Source organism: Scyliorhinus torazame, chromosome 10 (assembly GCF_047496885.1).
Source record: "Scyliorhinus torazame isolate Kashiwa2021f chromosome 10, sScyTor2.1, whole genome shotgun sequence".
Taxonomy (NCBI): domain Eukaryota; kingdom Metazoa; phylum Chordata; class Chondrichthyes; order Carcharhiniformes; family Scyliorhinidae; genus Scyliorhinus; species Scyliorhinus torazame.
In genome coordinates, this window is record NC_092716.1 from 241469731 (window position 1) to 241495998 (window position 26268).

Here is a 26268-nt window from a genome sequence, read left to right on the forward strand (position 1 = left end):
ACCCTGCCTAGGCCCAATCCCCCACCCTACTCCAGTAACCCCATCTAACCTTTGGACACTGAGGGCAATGTAGCATAGCCAATCCGCCTAACCTGCACATCTTTGGAGGAAATTGGAACACCCGGACTAAACCCACGCAGACACGGGAAGAAAGTGCAAACTCTCACCGGCTAGAATCAAACGCAGACACCTGGCGCTGTGAGGCAGCAGTGTTAACCACTGTGCCACTGTACGTTTCGAAGCAATTACAAAGTGAATTTGACCAATGAAAGCTGCGGCTATGGCACAGAATGTATTGGCATGTTGCAGCATGTAAACATGTAAATCAGACAGTTTGAACTGCTGGTTCATGTCAAACAGCATGTATCTCCAGCTCTTCACAACAGACAAAGTACTGACTGTACTCAACCAGCCCGTGCTTGCAAAACTAAGAGCATCATGACCAACGTTAGATATGGTTTTGCAATTGGATACCTGCTAAACAATCCTGATTGTGCTAAGATTCACACTGAATCACACTGAATTCCAATTTAAGGTTATACGTCTGGTTTGAAGCATGCGTCATTTACATATTCTATAAGCTCCATATGTTTACTCTCAGGGCTCGGTCCCTTGCAAACAGAACGAGCATACCCGCTCCTTTTTCAACAAAACAAAAGCTTGGAGACAGCCATTCCCCTTGGCAATGCCGTGACGAATCAGAGTTGACCTGCCTGGTTTGAATTTAAACAAAAGCTTGGCAGTTAACTGTTCCCTGGTGCATACAATCATTGAATTTACAGTTCAGAAGGAAGCCATTCAGTTCAATGAGTCTACACCGGCCCTTGGAAAGAGCACCCCAGTTACGCCCACGCCTCCACTCCATCCTCGCAACCCAACAACCCCACCCAATCTTTTTGGACACAAAGGAGCAATTCATCATGGCCAATTCACCTGACCTGCACATCTTTGGGCTGTGGGAAGAAACTGGAGCACCCGGAGGAAACCCACGCAGACACGGGGAGAACATGCAGACTCCGCACAGACAGTGACCCAAACCGGGAATCGAACCTGGGACCCTGGAGCTGTGAAGCAGTTATGCTAACCGCTGTGCTACCATGTTGCCATTCTCCATGACAACGGCTCTACTAACCATTAGGTCCCATGCAGCACAAATAGTTGTTCCCTTTAGATTTGGTATTCTTGCAAATCTGACCTGATGAGTGTGAGACAAAAAGCTTTGACAGCATGTCTCTTTTTTCAGCAATACTCAATTCTGTCAATCGCAAATAGTAAGCTGAGTTACTGTGGGATATCCAATTATTATACTGTTCCCAGTTTATCTTTGAAATGTCAAATGGCAACATTCTCAGCGTGACTTAGTGACAATGCTTAGAAAGGAAACCACAGCATGGAAGTGGCAATTAGATTTAAAATATACTTTCTCACTCTGTTCCAAACCTTGTCGAAGCAAAGAATAATTTTTCGTGGCACAAAGTTAAAAGTAATTTCATTTTCCTTAGAATCGGATTGTCTGGTGGGTTGGCTTCTTTGCCGACAGACAATGGATTCATACCCAGCCTAGAATAATTAAATACAAGATTATTCTGACAGCAATGAATACAGGGAACTGCAAACCTGATAACCAACTGCTCAAATCAAATTCACACACAATTTACGCTGTTAACAGACGGCAGAGAATCTCAAGCCTTCACTCTGGGGTGATCTTAAATCCAAGTCCCAAGGGTTGCAATGGCAAAGCTCGTGGGCTGGATTCTATGTTTCTGAGACGAAGTGTTGACGCCAATGCAGAATTTGTGGACTTTCACGACAGAAAAGCTGGCGCCACACCTGCACCAATTCCGCTACTGTTGAGGGGCTAGCACCAATTCCGCATGGGAACACAATCGATTCCAATGGAAAATGGTGCGGGATTCGCCGGGTCCGTGATTGACATTCGGGAGGCTGACAAGCTGCAGCCGCACATACACATTACACTCCCCACACACAATATCCCAGACAACAAGATGGCACTGGCTGTGCTGGGGCGTGTCCATGCAGCTGATGGGTCTAACTGTTTCCAACTTGGGAACTTGTCCAAGCAAGCCAAGTCATCTCTACTGGATGAGTGGCAACATATTTGGGAGGTTTAGATTTAAAAGGGTTCAAAAGGAAGGTTGCCATTTGACACTCTATGGCACTGGTACAGTATGATATAGTTCTAGTTTGCTATGCACCCAACACATGTAACTGATGCTAAATTCAAATGCAATATTTTGAAAACTATTATTTTGATGTGAATAAAAAAATAAAATAAGTCATTATTAATCAGTGAACAAATTATCTTACATGCATTCTTTTTGTTTTTTGCTTTCAAATTTTCTTTTTACATTACAGTGCATGGGATTGGGGGAAGTGTATTGAGGTGGATAGATAACTGGTTGGCAGAGAGGAAACAAAAAGTAGGAATTAATGGGTCCTTTTCAATTTGGCAGGCAGTAACCAGTGGGGTACCACAGGGATCGGTGCTGGGACCCGAGCTATTCATAATACATATTAATGATTTGGATGAGGGAACAAAATGTAACATCTCAGAGTTTGCAGATGATATCAAGTTGGGAGAGGGAGAGTGAATTGTGACAAGGATTCAGGGATCCTACAACATGATCTGGACAGCTCGGGCGAATGGGCAAATCAATGGCAGATGGAGTATAATTTGGATAAGTGTGAGGTTCTTCATTTTCAAAGCAAAAACAGGAAGGCAGATTACTACCCGAAATTGGGAGAGGGGTGTGTGCAGTGGGACCTGGGTGTCTTTGTGCACCATTCGCTGAAGGTAAGCATGCAGGTGCAGCAGGCGGTAAAGAAGGCTAATGGTATGTTGGCCTTCATTGCAAGAGGTTTCGAGTACAGAAGCAGGGATGTGTTGCTGCAATTATGCAGGGCCTTGGTGAGGCCACACCTAGAATATTGTGTGTAGTTTTGGTCTCCTTTTCTGAGGAAGGGTGTTCTTTCTCTTGAGGGAGTGCAGCAAAGGTTTACCAGACTGATTCCAGGGATGGCGGGACTGTCACATGAGGAGAGATTGACTAGGTTGGGATTGATCTCGCTGGAGTTCAGACGAATGAGGGGGGATCTCATAGAGACTTATACAATTCTAACAGGACTAGACAGGGCAGATGCAGGGAAGAAGTTACCTATGATGGGTGTGTCCAGAACCAGGGGTCACAGTCTGAGGATTCAGGGTAAACTATTTCGGACAGAGATGAGGAGACATTTCTTCAGCCAAAGAGTGTTGAGCCTGTGGAATTCATTACCACAGGAAGTAGTTGATGCTAAAACATTGAATATATTCAAGAGGTGGCTAGATATAGCACTTGGGGAGAATTGGATCAAAGGGTATGGGAATAAAGCAGGATTAGGCTATTGAGTTGGATGATCAGCCATGATCGTGATAAAAGGCCAAAAGGCCTCTTCCTGCTCCTATCTTCTCTGTATGTATCTATGTACGTAGATTATTTGAATCCTAGTATAAGGACCCCCGTGAGGCCCTCAGGGATAAAGTGATCCATCTCCCCGTGGGACCCGTAAACTATGAGCTTCCCCATTGAGTGGGCGGAGACCCGCCCAGCTGGGACTCATTAGAACTCTGTATTAAGGCCGGCCCGGACAGGGACCGGCATGTTGGTTGTCCCAACGGGGCAGCGCTGTGTAAATAGTTTGTTGTTACGGGTAGACTTTATGTGACCTTAAAACCTATGTCCACCTTACCGCTGGTTTCCTGAGTCTTAACACCTAGGTATACATTTCTCCCTATAATACTTCACCTTATTAGAAAAAAGAGCAGTTCAAAGCATGTTGCAATAGGCAACAGTTATAAAATGCAAGAGTTTTCTGCAGTGATTTCACAAGAGGCACTGGGCGGGGTATTCTAAAGTAAGTAATGCATTCAAACTGAATCGTCTCAACACAACTCTCATGGAATGTATTATCTACCTGACAATCACATACTAAAATTCTGTCAGGCTGTTATCAGAAATACAAACAGAACGACAGTTTCTATTAACATCAACTCTTACTCCAGACAACCTCCAGCAAGAATCGCTTTCTGAAGATATTGAGAAAAACCTTCTCGCATGCAGCATGCCATCAGCAAGTATAATTCTGACCGTTGTCTCCAGGATCATATATGGACCCCTGCACTCCAGGTTTTTTGTTCACAGATGGCACCTCCTTGAATTAAATATCAAGCCTGATACAGATAAATACACAATAAACAATCAGTTATTGTCAGGACAGAGTAACTCACATGGGTTCATTTGTTTTATGTAGATAAATGACTCGGTGTTGATAACACATTGCTACTTTTTCCTATTTCTCTATCAATGATGGGCTGTTCCATTTCCTATATGACACAACATCATTTAACACATTATTACGGGCTATTAAGTGATGGAAAGGAGGTATAGAAGCATATTTGCAAGAAACTTGCAGCAAATTTTAGTGTAGTGTTAATGGGGAACTTTAATTTTCCTAATAAAGACTGAGAGAATAACAGTGCGATGGACAAAGAAGGAGAGGAGGGTGGGATTGTCTCAGACCACGCCGGGTCGGAGAATCACCGGGGCGGGCGCGAATCGCGCGACGCCGCTCCGACGCCGGTCCGCCGATTCTCCAGCGATCGGCGCAGCGCAGGTCGAGGGCCATTCCACTCAGCCCCCCACCCCGGCGATTCTCCACCCGGGATGGGCCGAATGGCCGCCCAAAAAGCCCGGGTCCCGCCGGCGCCGTTCACATCTGGTCGTACCCGGCGGGACCTCGGCATCCATCCTGTCTAGGGTGACCTGGTGGGGGAGGGAGGGGAGGTCTGACCCTGGGGGGGGTGCCTTCACCGAGGTCTGGCCCACGATAGGGGTCTACCGATCGGCGGGCCGGACATCCATGGTGGGGGCCTCTTTTGCTCCGCGCTGGGCCCTGTAGCCCTACACCATGTTGCGTCGGGGCCGGCGCGGAGAAGGAGGCTACCACGCATTCGCGCCGGTCGCAGCGCACATGCGCAGACCCGTGCCGCCCATTTGACGCCGGTATCGGCAGCTGGAGCGGCCGATCCAGGGGTCGCTCCAGGGCCATGCTGGCCTCCCATAGGGCAGAGGATAGCTACATTTAGCGATCCGATGACGCCGTCGTTAAACTCTCCAGTTTTTACGATGCGTCAACACTCCGCCTTCAGATGGGAGAATCCCGCCCGGAATTCCTGAAATGTGTACAAGAGAACTTTCTTGATCTGTATGTTTCCAGCCCAATGTGGAAGAAAGCCGTGTTATATCCAGTTCTGAGATACAAAATGGGAGCATGCTTCAGTCCGAGAGCATTTTCGAAACAGGGATCAGAACATAATTAAAGTTAAGAGCAGCAATTGTAAAGAAGAAGGAAGAATCAAATCTGAATACACTCCATGGGAGGATGGCTAATTTCACTAAGTTGAAAGATTGTTTGGCAGGTGAACCAGTAACTTAGTAATGGGCAGCCTGGATTTTTCCCATAAAATGGAAAGAAAACATCCAAAGTTAGATCTCCGTGGATTATTAAATATTTGGATGTGGTGTCTCCATTGTTTCTTATTTTTAAATTAGATTAATTTTTCACTGATCGATGGAAAGAACAGAAGGAAACGATTTCATGCTTTAAGACTTTTATTGTAACAAACTAAAAGCAACATACATCAAACATTAATTATCAGGAATTAATATATCAAACTGAAGATGAAAATAAAGATAGGTTTCGCAGTGACTAACTAATGCAATCAAAATATGTCTCACAAAATCCTTTTGCCAAACTACACATTTCTACCAGATATGCAACATTAAAGAAACAGCCCCAAAGTTTCTCATACCATTCCCATAAGTTCACTTCTCCCCACCATACCAGGTGACACTTCTAGTGGCCTTTAACAATCGTCCCTAATCGGGTTTACTAGATCCAATTATCACTAACAATGCTCACCTTGGTAACTTCCTGTTCTTTAAATCTTCCAGAGCATTATCTATCCTGTTCTCTTTCTTCTGAACAGGAACTGAACTTCCACAAGCATCCTGCTTGGTTGTTAGCACAAAAAAACTCACCTTGCTTTCTCAGTAACTCTTGTGTTTCTGCATCTCAAACAGCAGCTGCCCTTTTACCTGTGAAATATTCAAATAGAATCATAGAAATTACAGTGCAGAAGGAGGCCATTCGGCCCATTGAGTCTGCACCGGCTCTTGTAAAGAGCACCCTACCCAAGGTCCACACCTCCATCCTATCCCCATAACACAGTAGCCCCACCCAACACTAAGGGGAATTTTGGCCACTAAGGGCAATTTAGCATGGCCAATCCACCTAACCTGCACATCTTTGGACTGTGGGAGGAAACCGGAGCACCCGGTGGAAACCCACGCACACACGGGGAGAATGTGCAGACTCCGCACAGACAGTGACCCAAGCCGGGAATCGAAGCTGGGACCCTGGAGCTGTGAAGCAATTGTGCTAACCACAATGCTACCGTGCTGCCCCAATGCTACCGTTCAAAGGAACGTTAAAATAATTAATTGACATTTCAATAAGTTTCTAGTCACGTTTGTCTCCCCAGGCAACCAGATCACTTGAGCATGTGTTCGAGCTGAGGTGCTATCAGACAAGGCCGCCGGGACCACTCCCAAAATTTGTCACATCCCCAGAATGAATTAATTTTCATTGTAAAATTCATCCTACAGTCACTAACGTTTACAACTTTATATTTTTGTATTTTACCTCTGCTTTGCTCGTGCTTTTAGGTGAAGCTGTAGTCAGCCTGTATTGAATTTTTGAAAGTTAATTTGTAGACTTTGATTTAAAACTATGCCTGATTGTGCTTTGATTAAGTAAAGCAATTCATCAGTTATGTAGTCAATAGTAATCCGTAGTGATATTAATAACTGTGGGGTGGTTTTTCCCACTCTTTCACCTTGTTCTCACACTGGTCAGACTATATTTGCAGCTATTATTTTATCTAAATCATCGTTTTGTTTCTCTTCTAGCTAGATAAATGTTGTTTTCTATTGTTTAACAGGGGTCAATTCTTACTGCATTCAGTGACCCTTGAACGACGCGCCAGGACATTTGCACATGGAGTGGAATCATGAGTTGGAATTTGATTGATGAACAGTGTAACCTGATTGATGGCAGATGGGAGACACCATCGAGAAGAAATGTAAGCAGCCTGGCTGTGTGGGTGAGAAGAATTTGATGAGGATTAATGGTCGGCAGCTTTTCGTTTGAAGAAAGTCTGGATGGAGGCCTCGGAAAGCTGAAAATGGAACGAGAAATTGGACTTAAAGGGCATAGAATCTAACGTTTCGTGCTGCAACCGGAGCGGAATAGTCAACCACAGAAGACTACGAGGGAAGGAACATCGACAGAGTGAATGACTGGAGAATCCACCCCCATAAAACGTTATTCAGAGAATGGGTGATGTATGAACCAAAGGAAATTTAACCATTTTGGGCAGCTGTCACGAACAGGCAACTTGGGGTGACCATTTGTGCCAAAATAAAGATTTATTTCTTTTACTCATTAATAATTGTTCAATAAAGATTCTTATATTTACACCTTATTTGGCACTTTGTCGCTCTTTCCCGTGACGTCCAGAATACAGCTCCGAGTGAGACTCCACAAGGGCTTCTCACTCCTCTGCAACCTGTTTGTGGGTCTTCAAGGAAGTTCTTAAAATTAAAACCTTTTTAAGTGCAAGGTCACTAGGCGGCACGTTTGGAAAGCATTTGAATACATTTGTTCAACTTGCTAAAATAAAACAGACCAAAAGAACAAGGAAATGGTTCCATATAGTTTTGTTTTAAACTTAAAACCAGGTTACTCACAGGTAATGGACTAGATACTCTGATTCTGATTCATAGAATCCTGGAATCTCTACAGTGCAGAAGGAGGCTATTCGGCCCATCGAGTCTGCACTGACCTTCTGAAAGAGCACCCCGCCTAAGCCCAACCCAAGCTGAATACAAAAAGTACAGGAAGAACAAATGAAGTATAGAAGAGGGACAAAAATAGATTAAAGACAGAATGGATCTGTTGAAGGCAAATCATGTTTGATTAACTTGATTCAGTTCGTTGATGAAATAACAGAGAGGGTTGATGGGGGCGTTGTAGTTGACATTATATGTATCTGGACTTACAAAATGAAATTGACAAAGTACCACAAAATAGATACATTAACAAAATTAAAGGAGAAGTGGTTACTCGGACACAAAATTAGCTTAAGGACAGAAAGCAGAATGTAATGGTCAACGGTTGTTTTTCAGACTGGAAGAAAGTATACCCCCCCCCCCCCCCTGCCATGGACCTGTGTTGGGACCACTACACTTTTCAATACACATTAATGACCTGGAATTGGGTTTTCAGGGCAGAAATGAAATTTAATGCAGAGAAGTGTGAGAATTCATTGTGGTGAAAAGAATGAGGTAACAAGTCTTTGAAGACTAATTGAAAAGTCTCTGTTGACCTTGTTGACAAACAAATCACTGACTTTATAGTTAGAGGCATGGGTACAGAAGCAAGGAAAATTCTTTAAGTAGGCCCCAGCTGAAGCCTGGGTGTCCAATTCTAGGCACCAGACTTCAGGAAAGAGTGCACAGGAGATTTCCCAGAATGGTACTGGAGTTGGACATTTTAGAGTTATGTATGTTGGGCAGTTTAGAGGGTTACGGGTCTAAAATCTAATTTATATCTTGGGAGTGTCATGATATGCAAACATGCAACCAATGAACACTCAGAATAGGACACAACCAATGGGCAGTCAGAGGTGGCATCACCACAAGGGGGCATGACATAAACACTACAAAAGGGATGAGGCACTCACACCCTGCCTCTTTCCACAGACAGACATCTAGAGAGTGAGACAGGGTTGATCAGCAGCATCACACCCCAGCATGTGGCTTAGAGCAAGCTGATACAGTTAGATTGAGTTACTGCAGTTAGATTAGCAGAGAGTCGAACTCATTTGAGAACTGTGTTAATAGATCAATAAACACTTTGAACTCATTTCAGAGTCTGGAGCATCCTTTAGTTAAGACTGCATCAAGTAGCAGCCTGTGTTATCCGAAGCAGCATAACACAACAGGGAGCACCAGACCTTTTGATATGAATCAGATAACAGCAGGGATCCAAGGGTGAAAGGATGGGATTTTCTTCTGTTCCAAATGGATTCCATGGGATATATGACACAGAAACAGTCCAACCAGCCCATGCCAGTATTTGTGTTCCTCTCGAGCCGTCCCCCCCATCTTTTCTTATCTAAATCTATCAGCATAACCCTCTTTTCCATTATCCCTCAATTAGTTGTCTAGCTTCCCCTTAACGGTCTGATTATTACCTTCAAGAAGTGCTTGTACACTTGGAACAACATTGACCATGAGTGATTAAAATACAATTTTGGTGGCCAGTGTGATAATTATGGGCACAGGGAACAATTAACAATGTTATTGTGGGGATGTTTAGGGAGAATAAAATAGACCTCAAGAGGATTCGAGAACAGATAGGTCAGAAAATCTTTGTTGACGAATGTTTCTTTGAAGTAAGCAACTGAGGCTGTTCATGTAAACAGACTGTTTACAAAGGATTCAAATGCAGGAAAATCATTGGGCCCCACTTCTGATCAGAGTCAGAATTCCTGGCCGGGATTTTCTGCTCTGGGCTGAAGTTCCATGGCGGGAAGCAAGAGTATTTCACTCTGTGGAGCCCAGCAGTAAATCACATTTGATTGCCCCTTGCTGGGCACATAAATATGCAGAAGGGAGTTTTCCTGTCCTTGTTAGTGACAGGGCAGGCAGGAGGATGTGTGCCCTGTCTTCATGTCTGGTCATCATATTTAAAATGTGCCCAGACAACTGCAACTTGATCCAACTCTGAACTGCGAACCAGGAAGTGGCTCACACATCCCAGGCAGCACAGGCACCAAGATTCAGCGAAGCATCCCTAGAAGCACTGCTAAATGCAATGGAGGACAGGAAGGATGACCTCAAACCCAGGGAATGGAGGAGGAGATCCATCCAACACACCAACCCTGCATGGGAGGCAGTCGCCAGAGTGGTGAGGGCGGATTGCACACATCGTGGGCGGGATTCTCCGTCACCCCGCCGGGTCGGAGAATCGCCGGGGGCTGGCGTGATTCCCGCCTCCGCCGGTTGCCGAATTCTCCGGCACTGGCTATTCGGCGGGGGTGGGAATCGCGCCGCGCCGGTTGGCGGCCCCCCCCCCCCCCCGGCGATTCTCTGGCTGCGATGTGCTGAAGTCCCGCTGCTGGAATGCCCGTCCCGCCGGCGAGAATCAAACCACCTCTCTTATCGGCGGGACAAGGCGGCGCCGGCGGACTCCGGGGTCCTGGGGGGGGGCGCGGGGCAATCTGGCCCCGGGGGGTGCCCCCACGGTGGCCTGGATCGCGATCAGGGCCCACCAATCCGCGGGCAGGCCTGTGCCGAGGGGGCACTCTTTTCCTTCCGCCTTCACAATGGTCTCCACTATGGCGGAGGCAGAAGAGACTCCCTCCACTGCGCATGTGCGGGGATGCCGTGAGCGGCCGCTGACGCTCCCGCGCATGCATCGCCCGGCAAAGTCATTTCCGCGCCAGCTGGCGGGGCACCAAAGGCCTTACCCGCCAGCTGGCGGGGCGGAAATAAGTCCGGCGCGGGCCTAGCCCCTCAAGGTGAGGGCTAGGCCCCTCAAGATACGGAGAATTCCGCACCTTTGGGGCGGCGCGATGCCGGACTGATTCGAGCAGTTTTTGGCGCCGGTCGGCGGACATCGCGCCGATTGCGGAGAATCCCGCCCCAGAAGACAGTCTTGCATTGCAGGAGGACGACGAACAGCCTCATCCACGCCACCAGGTTAAGTGAACCCTCTGTGGTGATATGCATCACTATAAATACACAAGGGGTTAATGTAGATAAACTAGGACACTGTTAATACACTGGGACTAAATAAACACTGGAGGGAGCACCAGAGACATGACACACAGACATTCAACCAATAGGTCAGTAAGGTAGGACACGACCAATGGGCAGTCAAGACACATCCAGAGGTGACACTACCGCAAGGGGGCTCCCCATATAAAAGGACAGGGCACACATGCTCTTTCTCTTTCCATAGGCAACACTCAGAGAGACAGGGGCAGATCAGGGAAGCATCACACCCACTGCATGGATTGGAGCAGACTGGTTAGTTAGATTGAGTTAATATCGCAAGATCAGCAAGAGAGTCAAACTCAAGTAGGAGAGTTGTTAACTGTTCAATAAATGTGTTAAACCTATCTCCAAGTCTGAACCTTCCTTTGTCAGAGTATACATCAAGGAAGCAGCTTATGCTACATGAAGAAGCATAACACAACACCCACAACTTCTCCAAATTACGTCATAGAGTGGGAATGGGGACGTTGGCCTCAGGTCACCATCTGTGCTTCACAGACACAAAGGGCTTCTCAACATGATGTATTGATGCCTCCGAGCCATACTGTAATGCATGTAGTCTGCAGGTACAGAGACAATTGTGGGTTCTTGACCCACAGAGCTCAGATTGTGGAAGGGGGAGGGGTCACCCAGGTGTAGAGGGAATCAGCAAGCACAGCTGATACCATGTCGCCTTGTGGCTCATCCTTCCATCTGCACGATGCCACCGCTCTGGAGGGTGCTGCCAAAGAACCCTAGTGGGCTAGCGGCAGTGTGTCTTTCACAGGGCATGGAGTCGCTAATTAGTTGCTGCTGTTGACTGGCATCATGTGTATGCCACCTGCAACCCAAAGGCTCTCAAACCATTGACTCTTCTTTGGCAGGACAAGTTGGTGCACAGCGGGCACAAGAGAGAGGGCAGGAGGGGACATGACTTAACTCCAGCAACTCACACCATGCGAAGAGTGGGCTGCCAAGTGGGCACCTCTCTGTGGGCTGCCACCACCAGCTCCAGCCCGTAGAGAGGTGATCAGGATGAGGGTGATGAAGAGATTGCACCAGTAGAGCCATCACAGCAGTCAACTACACCCTCCACACACACAGAGACAAACACCTTAGTGGATACGCGAACGAGTTCAGGAAGAGTCTCACCATCTGGTTCACTGCGGAAAGAAACTTCCATCCTTACCTGGTCCGGCCTATTTGTAACTCCAGGCCCACAGCAACACTGGTGACTCTAAAATAGCCTAGCAAGGAGACTTCTGGTGGCGGCCATGGAGGAGTAGGTCGCACATTTGATAGCTCCCGCTATAACGGACTTTTGGACCTTTTCCCCCCATTGTTTTTTGGATTTTATGGGAGAAATGAATGAATTAAATGAAATGAAATGAAAATAGCTTATTGTCACAAGTAGGCTTCAAATGAAGTTACTGTGAAAAGCCCCTAGTCGCCACATTCCGGCGCCTGTTCGGGGAGGCTGGTACAGGAATTGAACTATGCTGCTGGCCTGCCTTGGTCTGCTTTAAAAGCCAGTGATTTAGCCCTGTGCTAAACCAACAGTGAAGAGTGAGACAGTAAGAAAAATCCCCCTCCGGTGTATGGAGAATTGGACCAGAAGTGGCTGTGTGAGAAGACAAAGTCCTTTAAGGGAGACGAAAGCAGAGCTGGTAACACGGGACGGCGTGGCGGAGAGCAAGGGCCGTGGGGAGACGGCACAGTGGTCGACGGAGCAGCTGGTGAAGTTTTTCGAAGATTGCTTCGCCAAGCTGAAGAAGGACACGCTGAACCCGATTAAGGCTTCGATTGAAGAAGTTGTTCAGAATCAGGAAACCCATGGGAGAGCGAAACAGGAAGTGGAACAAAAGATGTCCGAGCATGAGGAGTAAATAACCGTGCTGGAAAGCAAGGTGGGGATGATGAATGACCGCCAGAAAAGAATGCAGGAGAAGCTGGAGGACCTGGAGAATAGGTCCAGGAGGCAGAATCTCAGAATTGTGCGATTCTGAAGGCAGTGAGGGATCGGATACGAGGGCCTATGTGACGGACGTGTTGGAGAAGTTGATGGGGGCTGGGGCGTTCCCTCGGCCCCTGGAATTGGACAGAGCACACAGAGCCCTCGCGAGGAAGCCCAGAGCGAACGGGTCGCCGAGGGCCATGGTGGTACGTTTTCACCGTTTCATGGACAAGGAACACATTTTGCGGTGGGCCAAGAAATCACGGAGCAGCAAGTGGGAGAACTGTGAGTTGCGCATTTATCAGGACCTGGGAGTGGATTTGGCCAATAGGCGAGCTGGGTTCAATCGGGCAAAATCGACCCTCTTTAAGAAGGGGGTGAATTTCGGGTAGCTGTACCCAGCCCGTCTGTGGGTCACACATGAGGAACGAAGAAGTCATGTTGCAGCTGTATAGAACCTTAGTTAGGCCACACTTTGAGTATTGTGTTCAATTCTGGTCGCCACACTACCAGAAGGATGTGGAGGCTTTAGAGAGGGTGCAGAAGAGGTTTACAAGGATGTTGCCTGGTACGTAGGGCATTAGCTATGAGGAGCGGTTAAATAAACTCAGTTTGTTCTCACTGGAACGACGGAGGTTGAGGGGCGACCTGATAGAGGTCTACAAAATTATGAGGGGCATAGACAGAGTGGACAGTCAAAGGCTTTTTCCCAGGGTAGAGGGGTCAATTACTAGGGGGCATAGGTTTAAGGTGAGAGGGGCAAGGTTTAGAGGAGATGTACGAGGCAAGTTTTTTACACAGAGGGTAATGGGTGCCTGGAACTCGCTGCCAGAGGAGGTGGCGGAAGCAGGGACGATAGTGACATTTAGGGGGCATCGTGACAAATACATGAATAATATGGGAATAGAGGGATATGGACCCAGGAAGTGTAGAAGATTTTAGTATAGACGGGCAGCATGGTCGGCACAGGCTTGGAGGGCCGAAGGACCTGTTCCTGTGCTGTACTTTTCTTTGTTCTTTGTTCTTTTGTTCTTTAGTAAAGAAATGAAGCTGGAGGTGAATTAAAAGACACTTAAGCTTTGGAGAAGTACTGTAGAGCGATTTGTGGTGCTGGATTGTATAAATTTAAGTAGCTCTATGTGAAATAATGGGCTGTGTGGATGGTTAAAGGTTGATTTGTCTTGCAGTGGCCTTGTTAGAGGGGGGCTGGGCTTTGAATTTAGATCTGCTTTTTGGGTGACTATTTTTCTAAAGTGACTGTTTCTTCACTGTTTTTTCTTTACTGGGGAATGTGATGCTTTTAAAATGTTTATTCATGTGGGGGGAAGAGAGGAGAGTACAATAGGGAGACAGACTGCTTGGTGCCAGGGGCGGGAGCTATCGAGTCAGCATGGGTCAGCTGACTCTCGGAAGCGCAGTGGGGGGTGAGCAGGTGTTAAGCTGGAGCTTGACTTGCGGGATTGGGTTTCTAGTGTTGTTGCTGGGGGAGGGAGGAGGGGAAGCTGCTTTGCTGACAGTGGAGGAACTGTTACTATGTAGACAGTCCAACTAGGGAAGGGGCTGTACTGGACCTGGTATTGGGGAATGAGCCTGGCCAGGTGGTAGAGGTTTCAGTAGGGGAGCATTTCGGGAACAGTGACCACAATTCAGTAAGTTTTAAAGTGCTGGTGGACAAGGATAAGAGTGGTCCTAGGGTGAATGTGCTAAATTGGGGGAAGGCTAATTATAACAATATCAGGCGGGAACTGAAGAACATAGATTGGGGGCGGATGTTTGAGGGTAAATCAACATCTGACATGTAGGAGGCTTTCAAGTGTCAGTTGAAAGGAATTGAGGACCGGCATGTTCATGTGAGGAAGAAGGATAAATACGGCAATTTTCGGGAACCTTGGATAACGAGAGATATTGTAGGCCTTGTCAAAAAGAAAAAGGAGGCATTTGTCAGGGCTAAAAGGCTGGGAACAGACGAAGCCTGTGTGGAATATAAGGAAAGTAGGAAGGAACTTAAGCAAGGAGTCAGGAGGGCTAGAAGGGGTCACAAAAAGTCATTGGCAAATAGGGTTAAGGAAAATCCCAAGCCTTTTTACACGTACATAAAAAGCAAGAGGGTAGCCAGGGAAAGGGTTGGCCCACTGGAGGATAGGCAAGGAAATCTATGTGTGGAGCCAGAGGAAATGGGTGAGGTACTAAATGAATACTTTGCATCAGTATTCACCAAAGAGAAGAAATTGGTAGATGTTGAGTCTGGAGAAGGGTGTGTAGATAGCCTGGATCACATTGAGATCCAAAAAGACGAGGTGTTGGGCGTCTTGAAAAATATTAAGGTAGGTAAGTCCCCAGGGCCTGATGGGATCTACCCCAGAATACTGAAGGAGGCTAGAGAGGAAATTGCTGAGGCCTTGACAGAAATCTTTGGATCCTCACTGTCTTCAGGTGATGTCCCGGAGGACTGGAGAATAGCCAATGTTGTTCCTCTGTTTAAGAAGTGTAGCAAGGATAATCCAGGGAACTACAGGCTGGTGAGCCTTACGTCAGTGGTAGGGAAATTACTGGAGAGAATTCTTCGAGACAGGTTCTACTCCCATTTGGAAGCAAATGGACGTATTAGTGAGAGGCAGCATGGTTTTGTGAAGGGGAGGTCGTGTCTCACTAAATTGATAGCATTTTTCAAGGAGGTCACTAAGATGATTGATGCAGGTAGGGCAGTGGATGTTGTCTATATGGACTTCAGTAAGGCCTTTGACAAGGTCCCTCATGGTAGACTGGTACAAAAGATGAAGTCACACGGGATCAGGGGTGAGCTGGCAAGGTGGATACAGAACTAGCTAGGTCATAGAAGGCAGAGAGTAGCAATGGAAGGATGCTTTTCTAATTGGAGGGCTGTGACTAGTGGTGTTCCGCAAGGATCAGTGCTGGGACCTTTGCTGTTTGTAGTATATATAAATGATTTGGAGGAAAATGTAACTGGTCTGATTAGTAAGTTTGCAGACGACACAAAGGTTGGTGGAATTGCGGATAGCAATGAGGACTGTCAGAGGATACAGCAGGGTTTAGATTGTTTGGAGACTTGAGCGGAGAGATGGCAGATGGAGTTTAATCCGGACAAATGTGAGGTAATGCATTTTGGAAGGTCTAATGCAGGTAGGGAATATACAGTGAATAGTAGAACCCTCAAGAGTATTGAAAGTCAGAGAGATCTAGGTGTACAGGTCCACAGGTCACTGAAAGGGGCAACACAGGTGCAGAAGGTAGTCAAGAAGGCATAAGGCATGCTTGCCTTCATTGGCCGGGGCATTGAGTATAAGAATTGGCAGGTCATGTTGCAGCTGTATAGAATCTTAGTTAGGCCACACTTGGAGTATAGTGTTCAATTCTGTTCGCCACACTACCAGAAGGATGTGGAGGCTTTAGAGAGGGCGCAGAAGAGATTTACCAGAATGTTGCCTGGTATGGAGGGCATTAGCTATGAGGAGCGGTTGAATAAACTCGGTTTGTTCTCACTGGAACGACGGAGGTTGAGGGGCGACCTGATAGAGGTCTACAAAATTATGAGGGGCATAGACAGAGTGGATAGTCAGAGGCTTTTTCCCAGGGTAGAGGGGTCAATTACTAGGGGGAATAGGTTTCAGATGTGAGGGGCAAGGTTTAGAGGAGATGTACGAGACAAGTTTTTTACAAAGCGGGTAGTGGTGCCTGGAACTCGCTACCGGAGGAGGTGGTGGAAGCAGGGACGATAGTGACATTTAAGGGGCATCTTGACAAATACATGAATAGGATGGGAATAGAGGGATACGGGCCCAGTAAGTGTAGACGATTGTAGTTTAGTCGGGCAGCATGATCGGCACGGGCTTGGAGGGCCGAATGGCCTGTTCCTGTGCTGTCCTTTTCTTTGTTCTTTGTTCTTTGGGACAAATGGGAGGTCGGGTAAGGCGACAGCCTGAGTGGGAACTCAAGGAAGCGGAGGGCGCGAGCTTGAGACTGGCCTAAAATGGGTGATGGCTTGTCGGCAGGGAGCGGTGGTTGGAAGCCCCTCGTCCAGGCTGATCACATGGAATGTGAGAGGACTGAATGGGCCAGTCAAGAGGGTACGTGCATTTGCGCATTTGAGGGAACTGAAGGTGGACGTGGCAATGCTACAAGAGACGCACGTGAAGGTGACAGACCAGACGAGATTGAGGAAGGGGTGGGTTAGCCAAGTGTTCCACTCAGGACTGGATTTAAAGACCAGGGCGGTAGCAATCTTGATCAGCAAATAAGTGGCATTCGAGGCAGAGAGAATCGTGTCAGACAAGGGGGGGTAGGTACATAATGGTGAGTGGGAAGCTGAAGGGGGTGCGAGTGGTACTTGTGAACATATATGCTCTGGGGCGAGATTCTCCGACCCCCCGGCGGGTTGGAGAATCGCCGGGGGCTGGCGTGAATCCCGCCCCCGCCGGTTGCCGAAGTCCCCGGCACCGGAGATTCGGCGGGGGTGGGAATCGCGCTGCGCCGGTTGGCGGGCCCCCCCGCGCGATTCTCCGGCCCGGCTGGGCCGAAGTCGCGCCGCTAAAATGCCTGTCCCGCCGGCGTAGATTAAACCACCTACCTTACCGGCGGGACAAGGCGGCGCGGGCGGGCTCCGGGGTCCTGGGGGTGCCCCCACGGTGGCCTGGCCCACGATCGGGGCCCACCGATCCGCGGGCGGGCCTGTGCCGTGGGGGCACTCTTTTTCTTCCGCCTTTGCCACGGTCTCCACCATGACGGAGGCGGAAGAGACTCCCTTCACTGCGCATGCGTGGGAAGCTGTCAGCGGCCGCTGACGCTCCCGTGCATGCGCCACCCGGAGATGTCATTTCCGCGCCAGCTGGCGAGGCACCAAAGGCCTTTTCCGCCAGCTGGCGGGGCGGAAATTCGACCGGCGCCGACCTAGGCCCTTAAGGCTGGGGCTCGGCCCCCAAAGATGCGGAGCATTCCGCACCTTTGGGGCGGCGCGATGCCCGTCTGATTTGCGCCGTTTTAGGCGCCAGTCGGCGGATATCGCGCCGTTTCCGGAGAATTTCGCACCTGAATTGGGACAACGTGGAATTTATGAGGCGGGTGTTAGGTAAGATCCCAGACTTAGAGTCACATAACCTGATCATGGGAGGGGACTTCAACACAGTCATTGATCCGGAATTGGACCAGTCAAAATCCAGGACAGGGAGGAGGCCGGCTGTGGCAAAGGAATTGAAGGGTTTTATGGAACAGATGGGGCAGTAGACCCATGGAGGTTTGCACGGCCGAGGACGAAGGAGTTTTCCTTTTTTTCACGTGTCCACAAGGTATACTCTCGCATCGACTTTTTTGTTCTGAGCAGGGCGCTAATACCGAAGGTGGTGGATACTGAGTACTCGGCAATTGCAGTGTCGGATCATGCCCCACATTGGGTGGATCTGCGGGTTTGTGTGGAGAGAGGGCAACTCCCACTGTGGAAACTGGATGTGGGGTTGCTAGCGGACAAAGCGATCTTTTGGCGGGTTAACAAGTCCATTCAGAACTATTTGGAAACAAATGATACGGGGGAGGCCTCTGCAGCGACGGTCTGGTAAGCTTTGAAGGCGTGGCCAGAGGGGAATTAATCTCGATACGGGCCCACAGAGAAAAGGTGGAACAGGCTGAGAAGGATAGATTAGTGGAGGAGATCCTCCAGGTGGACAGGAGATACTCGGAGGCCCCGGACGCGGAGCTACTGAGGGAGCGGCGGAGGTTACAGGTGGCGTTTGGGCTGTTGACCACAGGGAAAGCAGTATGAGTACGGGGAAAAGGCAAGCAGAGTGTTGACGCACCAGCTCAGGAAAGGAGAGGCGGCCAGAAAGGCCGGTGAGCCTTAATTCAGTGGTAGGGAAATTACTGAAGAGAATTCTTCGAGACAGGATCGACTCCCATTTGGAAGCAAATGGACGTATTAGTGAGAGGCAGCATGGTTTTGTGAAGGGGAGGTCGTGTCTCACTAACTTGATAGAGTTTTTCGAGGAGGTCACTAAGATGATTGATGCAGGTAGGGCAGTGGATGTTGTCTATATGGACTTCAGTAAGGCCTTTGACAAGGTCCCTCATGTTAGACTAGTACAAAAGGTGGAGTCACTCGGGATCAGGGGTGAGCTGGCAAGGTGGATACAGAACCGGCTAGGTCATAGAAGGCAGAGAGTAGCAATGGAAGGATGCTTTTCTAATTGGAGGGCTGTGACCAGTGGTGTTGCACAGGAATCAGTGCTGGGACCTTTGCTGTTTGTAGTATATATAAATGATTTGGAGGAAAATGTAACTGGCCTGATTAGTAAGTTTGCAGACGACACAAAGGTTGGTGAAATTGCGGATAGCGATGAGGACTGTCAGAGGATACAGCAGGATTTAGATTGTTTGGAGACTTGGGCGGAGAGATGGCAGATGGAGTTTAATCCAGACAAATGTGAGGTAATGCATTTTGGAAGGTCTAATGCAGGTAGGGAATATACAGTGAATGGTAGAACCCTCAAGAGTATTGAAAGTCAAACAGATCTAGGAGTACAGGTCCACAGGTCACTGAAAGGGGCAACACAGGTGGAGAAGGTAGTCAAGAAGGCATACAGCATGCTTGCCTTCATTGGCCGGGGCATTGAGTATAAGAATTGACAAGTCATGTTGCAGCTGTATAGAACCTTAGTCAGGCCACACTTGGAGTATAGTGTTCAATTCTGGTCGCCATACTACCAGAAGGATGTGGAGGCTTTAGAGAGGGTGCAGAAGAGATTTACCAGAATGTTGCCTGGTATGAGGGCATTAGCTATGAGGAGCGGTTGAATAAACTCGGTTTGTTCTCACTGGAACGAAGGAGGTTGAGGGACGACCTGATAGAGGTCTACAAAATTATGAGAGGCATAGACAGAGTGGATAGTCAGAGGCTTTTCCCCAGGGTAGAGGGGTCAATTACTAGGGGGCATAGGTTTAAGGTGAGAGAGGCAAGGTTTAGAGTAGATGTACGAGGCAAGTTTTTTACGCAGAGGGTGGTGGGTGCCTGGAACTCGCTACCGGAGGAGGTGGTGGAAGCAGGGACGTTAGTGACATTTAAGGGGCATCTTGACAAATACATGAATAGGATGGGAATAGAGGGATACGGACCCAGGAAGTGTAGAAGCTTCTAGTTTAGTCGGGCAGCATGGTCGGCACGGGTTTGGAGGGCCAAAGGGCCTGTTCCTGTGCTGTACATTTCTTTGTTCTTTGTTCTTTGTTTGTAAAGAGTATAGACGGTAATACTGTCCTGGACCCAGCGGAGGTGAAAAAGGTGTTGAAGGACTTTTATAGTAAATTATATGAGTTGGAACCCCCAGCTGGGGTGGAGGAGATGAGGCAATTTCTGCATCAGTTGAGGTTCCCGAGGGTGGAGGAGGACCTGGTGCAGGGGCTGGGAGCCCCAATTGAGTTTGAGGAAATAATCAAGGGGGTGGAGGGCATGCAGTTGGGCAAGGCCCCGGGGCCTGATGGCTACCCGGTGAAATTCTACAAGAAGTTTTCAGAGATATTGAGCCCACTGCTGGTGAGGTAATTTAACGAAGCAAGAGAAAAAGAAGTCCTCCCCCCATGAATGTCGCAGGCCTCGATTTCATTGATCCTGAAACGGGAGATGGATCCGAAGCAATGCGGGTCATACAGGCCGATTTCTCTACTGAACGTGGATGCCAAACTGCTGGCTAAGATACTGGCCACAAGCATAGAAGACTGTGTCCCGAGGGTGATAGGGGAAGACCAGACGGGATTTGTTAAGGGCAGGCAACTCAACGCCAATGTTCAAAGGCTTCTAAATGTTATTATGATGCCCTCAGAAGGAGAGGAGGCAGAGGTGGTGGTAGCAATGGATGCGGCGAAGGCTTTTGATCGGGTGGAGTGGAATTACCTGTGGGAGGCGCTGGGCAGGTTTGGGTTTGGTGAGGGCTTTATTGACTGGGTGCGGTTGCTCTATCAGGCACCAGTAGCGAGTGTGCGTACGAACCGGCTGAGGTTGGGGTATTTTGAACTACACCGCGGGACGAGGCAAGGGTGCCCCCTCTCCCCGTTACTGTTTTCTCTGACCATAGAGCAATTGGCCATGGCGTCAAAAGCCTCTGGGAACTGGAAAGGGCTGGTCCGGGAGGCGGGGGGGGGGGGGGGGGGGGGGTGGTGGTGGGGGGGGGGGGGGTTGTGGTGGAGCACTGGGTCTCACTCTACGCAGATGACCTGCTCTTGTACATTTCGGATCCGCTGGAGGTGATGGGGGAAGTAATGCGAATCTTGGGGGAATTTGGCAATTTTTCAGGGTATAAATTGAACACGGGGAAAAGCGAGATGTTTGCGATCCAGGCAAGAGGGCAGGAGAAGAGACTGGGAGAACTGCCGCTTAGAATGGTAGGGAATGAATGGGTATCCAGGTGGCCCGGAAATGGGAGGCACTACACAAGTAAAACCTATCCCGGTTGGGAGAACAAATGGAAGGGGACTTTAAGAGATGGGACATGCTCCCGTTATCGCTGGCGGGGAGGGTACAGACCGTGAAAATTACGGTCCTCCCCAGATTTCTGTTTGTCTTTCAGTGCCTCTCCATCTTCATCCCTAAGGCCTTTTTCAAGCGAGTGAATAAGATTATTTTGGGCTTTGTGTGGACGAGTAAAACCCCGCAAGTGAAGAAAGTGTTGCTGAAGCGCAGTCGGGGGGAGGGTGGGTTCGCGCTGCCGAACCTCTGCAATTACTACTGGGCGGCTAATATAGCCATGATTAGGAAGTGGGTAGTGGGGGAGGAGTCGGCATGGGAGCGGATGGAGGCGGCGTCATGTAAAGACACCAGTCTGGGAGCATTGGTAACGGCACCTCTGCCGTTCTCGCCGGCCCGATATCCACAAGTCCGGTGGTCGTGGCGGCTCTGATGATCTGGGGGCAGTGGAGGAGATATAAGAGAGTGGAGGGAGCATCGATTTGGACCCCGATTTATAACAACCACAGGTTTATACTGGAGGGCAGGAATTGGAAAGATGGGGGATCTATTTGAAAGGTTTGGAGGATAAATTTAAATTGCCAGCAGGGAAAGGTTTTAGGTATTTGCAGGTGCGAGACTTCCTGAGAAAACAGTTGTCAGCCTTTCCACTGCTGCCGCCACAGGGGATACAGGATTGAGTCGTTTCCAGTACCTGGGTGGGAGAGGGGAAGGTATCGGATGTTTACCAGGAGCTTTCGGAGGCGGAGGAAACTCCTGTGGAGGAGCTTAAGGGCAAGTGGGAGGACGAGCTAGGAGGTGAGATAGAGACGGATCTATGGGCGGATGCCCTGAGTAGAGTTAATACCTCCTCATCGTGCGCCAGGCTTAGCCTGATACAATTTAAGGTAGTCCACCGGGCACACATGACAGCGTCTAGGATGAGTAAGTTCTTTGGGGTTGAGGATAGGTGTGCAAGGTGCGCGGGAAGCCCAGCAAATCATGTCCACATGTTTTGGGCATGCCCGAAGCTTAGAGTGTTTGGGCAGGATTTTGCTAAGGCAATATCCACGGTACTAAAAACCCGGGTGGTGCCGAGTCCGGAGATAGCGAACTTCGAAGTGTCGGAAGATCCGGGAGTTCAGGGGACGAAAGAGGTCGACGTCTTGCCCTTTGCCTCCCTGGTAGCCTGGAGGCAGATCTTGTTAATGTGGAGGGACTCGAAGCCCCCGAGTGTAGAGACCTGGGTTAGTGACATGGCTGGGTTCTCAGTCTGGAGAAAATAAAGCTCGCTTTAAGAGGGTCAATGTTAGGGTTCTCCCGGAGGTGGCAGCCATTCGGCAACATTCTCGGGGAAAATTAAAATGTCACCAGAAGCAGAATTCCAAAGGGGGGGGCGGGGGGGGGATTGTTTTTTATGGTTGAGGTGTGTGAAGATTGGGCTGGTGGGGAAAATGTTTAATTTACCATGTTGATGTCATTGTTTCTGTCCTGTTGTAAAAATTTTCAAATACCTTAATAAAATATTTTTTTTTTTAAATAGCCCAGCAAGCCACTAAGCGTTGGCCATATCCCTTGAATGATTGAAAAAAGAAATCCTGGTGTAACTCCTCTGCACCCTTTCGAGTGCAATCATATTCCGGCTTGGGTCACTGTCTGTGCAGAGCCTACACGTTCTCCCCGTGTCTGCGTGGGTTTCCTCCGGGTGCTCTGGTTTCCTCCCACAGTCCAAAGATGTGCAGGTTAGGTGGATTGGCCATGCTAAATTGCCATTAATGTCTGTTGTACTCTCAATAATGACGCTTAGAGAGTAAACGGTAAAGAAGGCTTTAATCAGCTAAGAACTCGCCTGGTGCCGAGACGTGTGCTTACTGGGTGCCGCCCACAAGGCGGTCCCTTATATACGGCTCCCAGGTGGGCGGAGCCGGAGGCGGAGTCCCTCAGGGTTCCAAGTCCCGTCTTAAAGGGGACATCACCTTACATGATGATAAGGGTACAGTAATACAGTAACCATTCATCACAGTGTCCAAAAAAGTTGGGTGGGGTTACTGGGTTCCGGGTAGAGGGTGGAGGTGTGGGTATGGGTAAGGTGCTCTTTTCAAGGGCCGGTGCAGACTCAATGGGCTGAACGGCCTCATTCTATGAATCTATGATTTCTATAGTGTGGCGACCAGAACTGCACGCAGTACTTTAGGTGAGGTCTGACCAGCGTTTTATACAGCTCCATTATAACCTCCCTGCTCTGATATTCTATGCCTCAGCTAGTAAAGGCAAGTATCCCATATGCTTTCTCAACCACCTTATCTAACTGTTCTACTGCCTTCAAGGGTCTTTGAACATATACCCCTAGTTCCCTTTGGTCCTCTGTACTTTTTAGGGTCCTACCATGCATTGTTTATTCCGTTGTTGATCTCTTTGGTTGGCTCTTAATTTGGCTCTGTTTAATTACGTTTGCTCAAGAGTCGCCAGGTATCTTTTGACACCGCCACAAGGTTCAGAACCGAATACTGATCAATGACTCGATACATCAGTTAGTAAGTTCAAAAGCAATGCTCATTTATTTACACACAGTCAAATCTACTCATGCATAAACTCTACAAACTAAACTACCACTATTACTAAAGCCTATACTTAGCTTCGGATGCCCACTCAGTCAGAGGAACAATGGCCGTTGCTCGGTTCTGAGGCTGTTGGGTTGAGCTGTTTACAGGGTAGCAACTAGGAGCGTCTATCTCGTAGCGTGCGTTGACTTGGAACTTACTTGGTCTGGTGCAGCTGCTAGGCTGGTCTCTCTCTTCGCTGAGAGCCAAAGCCAAAAGAGGAAGATTCTCCCTTGGGGAATATCTTTTATACTAAAAAGGGCGTCACGCGCTTTTGGGCGGGCCTTGAACTTGGCCTCAATTAATTGAGTCTTTCCCAATCATCTGTATTGATCTTCCTCCAATAGAGGGGTGGTTCCATGATTGCTGGGCGTGTCCTAGGTGACTGTTTGTCTGCTTTGTTTTAGTCTCTTCTGGCGCCGGGGCGTCTGCCTTAACATTGTGTATCTAAATGTTTCCCTTTTGTCCCCAGAGATGGCTCATTAGTGTGTAGATTGCGTAGCAGTTTCTGTCCTGTCTGAGAGTTTAAGGTTCTAATCAACAGACAGAGCTTGCACCTGCTCGTTTCTTAGTATTGTCCGATTTTGCCTGCATTCTTTGCAAGTGTCCATTTTGTAATCGGGACATGGCCATCCCAGATGGCTACACACCCTCCTTGTGATCCTCAATGCGAAGCGTCATCCTCTGTCATCCTCTGACCAAATGGGGCACCCATACTTAGGCTCTACACTGTCCTATCCTATGCAACACAATTTTACCTAAACCATTTTAAATACATTCATTATCATAAAACTCTATGGGGTGCTATGACATTAATACATGCATTACAGAAAAATAAAAAAAACTGGAACCTCTAACTATTCTCAATAAACTATCCTCATTCAAACAATCCAAAAATACAAACAATCCAAAAATAATCTGTACATCTTAAACTGTACCAAATAGCAGCACACAAATTTCTCTGGCCTGGCAGTCAGACACAGAGGTTTACATCTCTTTATTCCACAGAATACATAAAGAAAAATGGATGCTCTTTAATCCGTCTCAATGGGTTCGGGGGTCTGGTGAAATCCGAAAATGGGGGACCTAAACCTGTATACCGGGGTGCGAGAGAGATATGCTCTCTTTTGCCATTTCCTAACTCTAAACGTTTGCATGACACTGCAAAGTATTGCCAGCACGAAGAGTGCTTCGACTACATATGACAGTGAGTACATAGAACATAGAACAAAACAGCGCAGTACAGGCCCTTCGGCCCACGATGTTGCACCGAAACAAAAGCCATCTAACCTACACTATGCCATTATCATCCATATGTTTATCCAATAAACTTTTAAATGCCCTCAATGTTGGCGAGTTCACTACTGTAGCAGGTAGGGCATTCCACGGCCTCACTACTCTTTGCGTAAAGAACCTACCTCTGACCTCTGTCCTATATCTATTACCCCTCAGTTTAAAGTTATGTCCCCTCGTGCCAGCCATATCCATCCGCGGGAGAAGGCTCTTACTGTCCACCCTATCCAACCCCCTGATCATTTTGTATGCCTCTATTAAGTCTCCTCTTAACCTTCTTCTCTCCAACGAAAACAACCTCAAGTCCATCAGCCTTTCCTCATAAGATTTTCCCTCCATACCAGGCAACATCCTGGTAAATCTCCTCTGCACCCGCTCCAAAGCCTCCACGTCCTTCCTATAATGCGGTGACCAGAACTGTACGCAATACTCCAAATGCGGCCGTACCAGAGTTCTGTACAGGTGATACCAGGTGATAAACGTATCACACCAGGTCGTGGTATTGCTAGCTGTCGCTGGGCTAGTTATCTTGGGGTTCCGTGTATTGCAGAGGTGGGAATCATTTACGGTTTGTGTGGTAGGGGTCAGGGGGGTAGCGTCCGTGCGCAACTGGAGGGATCCCGCTAAGATCCATGTTAACACGAAGGCTGTCTTCATCTTTGTCTTCCTCTGGGGTTCCTGAGGTTCCGGAGTTCTGTGAACACAAGCATAATTTCTGTTATTATCTTGCTTAAGATCTCATTTGTCTGTCTGTCTGTCCTTTATTGCCAATTTCCCTTTATAATTGGTCACCATCATTTTTTTTTAAACCGAATATTGGGACTAGACATCTAAGAAAAATAGATTAACATAGATTAACATAGAATTTACAGTGCAGAAGGAGGCCATTCGGCCCATCGAGACTGCACCGGCTCTTGGAAAGAGCACCCTACCCAAGGTCCACACCTCCACCCTATCCCCCTAACCCAATAACCCTGCCTAACCCTTTTGGACACTAGGGGCAATTTGTCATGGCCAATCCACCTAACCTGCACATCT